A 7444-nucleotide genomic window follows, 5' to 3' on the forward strand; every position below is an offset into this window, starting at 1 on the left:
TATTAAAGACGCTGGTCAACTTGACAAAGGCAAAGAGCCGTGCATGCGTGGCAGAAAAAGCCACTAACGACAAGAAAAAGAAATCTGAAAAAGCCGTGTCATGTAGAATAAACGTGCGCGAAAAACGTGAACTATCGGACAAATCTTTCGAAAAAGCGGAATATTTGTCCGATGAGTGATACTAGCCAACGAGAAATACTCTTGAGAACTGCAAGACGTTCCCACTAAAGGCAACAGATAACTTGGTTATGCATTTGTTTCGTTTGTGATCAATAAATATTGCTTCTGGAACTCCTCTGGTGTTGAGGTATAGATCAGAAAGAACGGTTGCTTCATCACAAAGACCAGAACACAACAGGACTTATGGAAGAATTATTTATTGATCACGAAGAAAAATTTATAAGCAAGATTTCTGTGACCCTTAGTGGGAAAGAGTTGCCGCAGTATTCCTCGTTGATATTGCTTGCAGGACAAACCTTTCATTTTTCATGTGTTTTTTGGGTATTTGGCGCACATGTTTGTTCTACACGACATGTCTTTCGTTCCTTTTTTGTTGTGCCGGGCGGTTTCTGCTGCACATCCATGGCTTTTTCCTAGTGAAGTTGGCCAATGTGTTTAAAGTCTTTGCCTTCACGAATAAACTTCTAGTTGAGTCAGCGTTCACGTGTGTTCCTACCCTAATTCATCCTTCTCGTCTCTGTTTGGCTGGTTGTCAAATATAAATGTACACCGAATAGACGAATGTCCATACAATTGATACATGAAATATTTGCGTTTTTATTTCAGGAAGAAAACTGTAGGTTCTTCTCTGTTTAACACTGCTGTACATTTATCTAGTTCAACTACAAGGAGTCCCGTGACGAAGCCAATCAGAGTGATGGTAACTTCATTTGCGTAAGATTTATGAATTTCATCCATTCAAGGCATGACATGTCACATGCCTGAATGTATGCAAGTATTTAAACATACTAAGCTCTAGTTTTCGGTTCACATGCTGCTGCTTTGTACTGTGCTGCATTCTCTAGGCGCAGGAACCTTCTTTTATGCCGTCCGTGCATGGATTTTTTGTGTATATATTGGAGAAAACGTTGTCTTGAGCTTTAATGTGCATGTATATCACTTGTAAATTTTATCAACACGGGTCCTGTATCGCCCTCCGTCTTTGTTACTGCTTTGTCCCAATTTTAATGCAACTTTTCTGTATTTTATGCAATAAAATTATGGTAGCATGTTAATAACATTTTACTTGCGCCATTCGGGTCATTAGTTTTTCGTATACGCATTTATTTGCGTTTTCACTGTGTTACCAATCTGGCTGTCCAGTCATTGAAATCTTTTCCCCTCTTTTATTACTATTTATGGGGTACTAGATACTGAAAGTGCAGGTGATCATCTACTTGGCTCTTTGGAATTGTGTTAGCCGTGTGTTACTACCAATTTCCTGTGCTAAATAATTATTCTTTCCCTTATCGTTCAAGGTATTAGCCTTGCCTTATCTCTTTATTGAGTGAGGTACCACTTAGTTGTTTGGTATAGTGAAAAAGGCCCAAAAAGTGTTCTAATTAGCTTTGAGCAAGTACAGAAAAATTACCTGAAAATTAGTTCACTCAATTGAGGTAATACCACCAACAAACTGTTCTGTACCTCAATTTAACATATACAAATGGTGTACTGTTGCAAACCTGGCTCGTCAGAAACGTGATTCCGGTGTTCACCATGCCCGACAACTTTCTAAATGACGTCTCATCAAATAATAGCTAAGCTGAGTGATGTTATTTAATAAAATAATTGGGCAATATGAAACTATATACATCTCGAAGACTAAAAGCTCAGACAAGTCTACTTCGGTGCTTCATTAAATCCTAATCGCACTGAAAGACGTGTGCTAAAGCTTGTATATATTTACGTGAAGTCATTTGTTTCAAGTCTGTTATTTTGCCTTCTCACAGTCAGCCGTAACTGTTCCTGTGATGGGTTAGTGTGCGAAACATTTTAATGTAACATATTCAGATGTCTTGTGTGTATTCACACGCAAGCAGCTTCAAGTGTTCATGTGTTCAAACTTGGTTGTTACAAGGGTATGCTTAAGCCCTGCCTTTTGAGTCACTTTGCCTTCTAGTCATAAACTAAAGTCGCAAGTGAAGACCACAATGATCGCTTTGATTTTATTCATATGTATATGTTTTTTCAGATGTATTTACACTGTTAATAGTGCTGTAGATACTAGCCTATGTCACCAGGTTCGATGTAGTGGTGCCTTATGTACTGTAAGGTTTCATGGGTACGCTTCTTTAGTGTAAATAAAGGTACTTCAAATTGATCAGTCTCTGCTTTGCTTTTGTTTGTGTTTGTGAAAATTATAAGCAGGCACCGGGGCATGCAAGCGTGACTATCAAATTAATTTCAATATAAGAATAAATATCCAGTAGCCCAACCAAATGTCAATCATATTTGAATGGCCACTTCTGAAACCTGAATGCCACCTCAACTGGACCACAATGTATTTTTCGGGGCTGTGACAACAATAACTCAACAACAAGTCAACAGAACTACCACAACGTGAGTTCAATGCAGCATCAATGATAACCCAACAACCTTTCCACAAAATAAACGCAACCAGTTGTTTAAGCGCAATTCAATTTCAATGGTAACTCAAAAATTATTCAATATTGAGACACGCAATGGTATTTCAAATAAATTTCAGTGGCAATATTCAAAACAACCCAACAGTCAGCCCAACAATTCTCTATCAAAATTTCCACAATTCCTCAATGAAAAACTCAACATTGACCAATAATAACTTAATGCCTTCTCAATAATTTTTTGTACGGGTCAATTAGTAGAGTATCGCACGGGTAATGTGACGACGTGTGCCCTTTCTCCACATGCGGCAAGTTGTTTTTCATCCAATTATATTTCCAATATGTTGATTTCTTCAAGTCAATAAGTATAACTAATCTCAACTTTGTTGGTCTTCGTGTTTTTTCTTTCTTTTTATGCCACGTATAATAAGTATCGGGTCCCGAAGTTAACGCCATTTCTTCTCGTTCAACACATATCGAGAGGCTCGAATTTGGCAAAATAAAGCCTTCAGGTTGAAGGTGCCCTTTATTTATCGGTTGCCTTCAGCCAAAAAAATCACGTACTCGTGCAGCTTGCGGCAGAAAGGATGTGCCACATCCGTTATCTTGGTTTACGAGTGGCGGCGCTGGCTAACACATTCAGGATTAGTTGGAGTAATAACGCAATAATACACCAGAAATTTATTGAGAGAAGTACTCCACATTAGCTCAGTTGGTAAAGGGTCGCACGTGTAATGTGATGACGTGGCCCGTTCTCCACATGCGGCAAGTCCTTTTTCACCCAATTGCATTTCCAATATTTTTATTTCTTTAAGTCAGTTAAACAACTAATTTCACCTGTGTTGGCCTTAGTGTTTTTTATCTTTCCATGGGGGGGGGGCTACGATTATCAAATATCGGCTCCCGCAGTTACCACATTTCCTTCTCGTTCAATAAATAACGAGAGTCTCGAACTAGGCAAGAATGAAGCCTTCAGGTAGCGCGTGGTGGTTTACTTATCGGTTGCCTTCAGCGAACAAAATCACTAAATCGTGGCGCTTGCGGCAGAAAGGATGTGCCACATCCGCTATCAGGGTTTATGAGTGGCGGCGCTGGCTAACACTCCCACGGTTAGTTGGAGTAGTAACACAATAGTACACAAGAAATTTCTTGAGAGAACGACTCCACATTAGCTCAATTGGTAGAGTAGTGCACGTGTAATGCGATGACGTGGGACCGTTCTACACCTGCGGCAAGCTGTTTTTTCTTCCAGATACATTTCCGATATTTTTATTTGATTAAGTAAGTTAGAACAAATTATTTGATCTGTGTTGGTCTTCGTGTTTTTATTGGCTTCTTATGCCACGATTAGTAAGTATCGGGTACCGCAGTTGACGGCGTTTCTTGTCGTTCAACAAATAATGAGAGGCTAAAATTTGGCAAAATTGAAGCCTTCAGGTAGAACGTGTCCTTTATTTATCGGTTACCTTCAGCCAAAAAAATCACATACTCGTGGCACTTGTGGCAGAAAAGACGTGCCACATCCGCTATCAAGCTTTACGAGTGGCGGCACTGGCAAACACTCTCAGGGTTTGTTGGAGTAGTAACGCAATTATACACCAGAAATTTATTGAGAGAACTACTCCACATTAACTCAATTGGTAGAGTATCGCACGTATAATGCGATGACGTGGCACCGTTCTCCACCTGTGGCATGTTGTTTTTTCATCAAGTAACACTTTCAATATTTTTTCATTAGGCCCTTAAGCAAAACTAATTTCAACTTTGTTGGCCTTCGTGTTTTTATTGACTTCTTATGCCATGAAAATGAAATATGTAGTACCGCAGTTAACTCCGTTTCTTCTTGTTCAATACATAAAGAGAAGCTCGAATTTGGCAAAACTGAAGCCTTCAGGTAGCAAGTATCGGTATATCTATCGGTTGCCTTCAGCCAAAAAAATCACGTACTCGTGGCGCTTGCGGCAGAAAGGATGTGCCACATCCGCTATCAAGGATTACGAGTGGCGGCTCTGGCTAACGCTCTCAGGGTTATTTGGAGAAATAACGCAATAGTTTCACCAGAAATTTCTTTACCGAACGAGTCCACATTATCTCAATTGGTAGAGTATCGCTCGTATAATGCGATGACGTGTGACCGTTCTCCACCTGCGGCATGTTGTTCTTTCATCCGGATACATTTAAAATATCTTTATTTCTTTAAGTCAGTAAGTATAACTAATTTCACCTGTGTTGGCCTTAGTGTTTTATTTACTTTTTATGCCACGTATAATAAGTATCGGGTCCCGGAGTTAACGCAATTTCTTCTCGTTCAACACATAACGAGAGGCTCGAATTTGGCAAATTTAAAGCCTTCAGGTTGAAGGTGTCCTTTATTTATCGGTTGCCTTCAGCCGAAAAAATCAGGTACTCGTGGCGCATGCGGCAGAAAGCATGTGCCACATCCGCTATCAAGGTTTACGAGTGGCGGCACTGGCTAACACTCTCAGGGTTTGTTGGAGTAGTAACTCAATAATACACCGGAAATTTATTGAGAGAACGATTCCCCATTTTCTCAATTGCTGGAATATCGCATGTATAATGCGATGACGTGGGACCACGCTCCACCTGCGGCCTGTTGTTTTTTTCATCCGGATACATTTCCAATCTCTTTACTTGTTTAGGTCAGTAAGTAGAACTAATTTTACCTGTGTTGGCCTTCGTGTTTTTATTGGCTTCTTATGCAACTATTATTAAGTATCGTGTACCGCAGTAAACGCCGTTTCTTCTCGTTCAACACATAAAGAGAGGCTCAAATTGGGCAAAATTGAATCCTTCAAGTAGCACGCGTTCGTTTATTTATCGGTTGCCTTCAGGCAAAAAAAAAAACACGTACTCGTGGCGCTTGCGGCAGAAAGGATGTGCCACATCCGCTATCAAGGTTTACGAGTGGCGGCACTGGCTAACACTCTCCGGGTTTGTTAGAGTAGTAACTCAATAATACACCAGAAATTTATTGAGAGAACGAGTTCCCATTAGCACAATTGGTAGAGTATCGCATGTGTAATGCGACGATGTGGAACCATTATCCAACTGCAGGACGTTGTTCTGTCATCCGGATACATTTCCAATATCTTTATTTCTTAAGGTCAGTAAGTAGAACTAATTTTACCTGTGCAGGCCTTCGTGTTTTTATTGGCTCCTTATGCCACGATTATTAAGTATCGGGTACCGCAGTTAACGCGGTTTCTTCTCGTTCAATACATAAAGAGAGGCTCAAATTTGGCATAACTGAAGCCTTCAGGTAGCAAGTATCAGTATATTTATCGGTTGCATTCAGCCAAAAAAACTACGTACTCGTGGCACTTGCGGCAGAAAGGATGTGCCACATCCGCTATCAAGGTTTACAAGTGGCTGCACTGGCTAACACTCTCAGGGTTACTTGGAGTAGTAACACTATAGTACACCAGAAATTTCTCTAACGAACGACTCCACATTAGCTCAATTGGTAGAGTATCGCACGTGTAGTGCGATGACGTGGAACCGTTCCCTACCCGCGGCACATTGTTTTTTCATCTAGTTACATTTCCAATATTTTTATTTCATTAAGTACGTAAGTACAACTAAATTCACCTTTGTTGGCTTTCGTGTTTTGATTGGCTTCTTATGCCACAAGTAATAAATATCGGCTGCCGCAGGTCACCTCGTTTCTTCTCGTTCAATACATAACGAGAGGCTCGTATTTGGCAAGATTGAAGCCTTCAGGTAGCACATGTCGGTTCATCTGTCGCTTGCCTTCAGCCAACAAAATCACGTAGTCGTGGCGCTTGCGGCAGAAAGGATGTGCCACATCCGCTATGATGGTTTTCGAGTGGCGGTGGTGGCTAACACTCTCAGGGTTAGTTGGAGTAGCAACACAATAGTACTCCCAAAATTTCTTGAGAGAATGACTCCATATAGGTGAATTGGTAGAGTATCGCGTGCGTAATGCGATGACGTGGGACCGTTCTCGACCTGCGGCATGTTGTTTGTGATGCAGAGTCATTTGCAATATTTTTATTTCTTTCAGGAAATCATCATCATCATCATGATCATCATCATGATCATCAGCCTAGTTACGCCCACTGCAGGGCAAAGGCCTCTCCCATACTTCTCCAACTATCCCGGTCATGTACTAAGTGTGGCCATGTTGTCCCTGCAAATGTCTTAATGTCATCCGCCCACCTAACTTTCTGTCACCCCCTGCTACGCTTCCCTTCCCTTGGAATCCAGTCCGTAACCCTTAGTGACCATCGGTTATCTTCCCTCCTCATTACATGTCCGGCCCATGCCCATTTCTTTTTCTTGATTTCAACTAAGATGTCATATAGACGCGTTTGTTGCCTCACCCAATCTGCTCTTTTCTTATCCCTTAACGTTACACCCATCATTCTTCTTTCCATAGCTCGTTGCGTCGTCCTCAATTTCAGCAGAACCATTTTCGTAAGCCTCCAGGTTTCTGCCCCATATGTGAGTACTGGTAACAAACAGCTGTTACACACTTTCCTTTTGAGGGAAGTGGGAACCTGCTGTTCATGATTTGAGAATGCCTGCCAAACGCACCCCAGCCCATTCTTATTCTTCTGGTTATTTCAGTCTCATGATCCGGATCCGTGGTCACTACCTGCCCTAAGTAGATGTATTCCCTTACCACTTCCAGTGCGTCGCTACCTATCGTAAACTGCTGTTTTCTTCCGAGACTGGTAAGCAATACTTTAGTTTTCTGAAGATTAATTTTCAGACGCACCTTTCTGCTTTGCCTCTCCAGGTCAGTGAGCATGCATTGCAATTGGTCTCCTGAGTTACTAAGCTAGGCAATGTCATCAGCGAATCGCAAGTTGCTAAGG

The sequence above is a fragment of the Dermacentor andersoni genome, unplaced genomic scaffold (genome assembly GCF_023375885.2).
Source record: "Dermacentor andersoni unplaced genomic scaffold, qqDerAnde1_hic_scaffold ctg00000039.1, whole genome shotgun sequence".
Classification (NCBI taxonomy): domain Eukaryota; kingdom Metazoa; phylum Arthropoda; class Arachnida; order Ixodida; family Ixodidae; genus Dermacentor; species Dermacentor andersoni.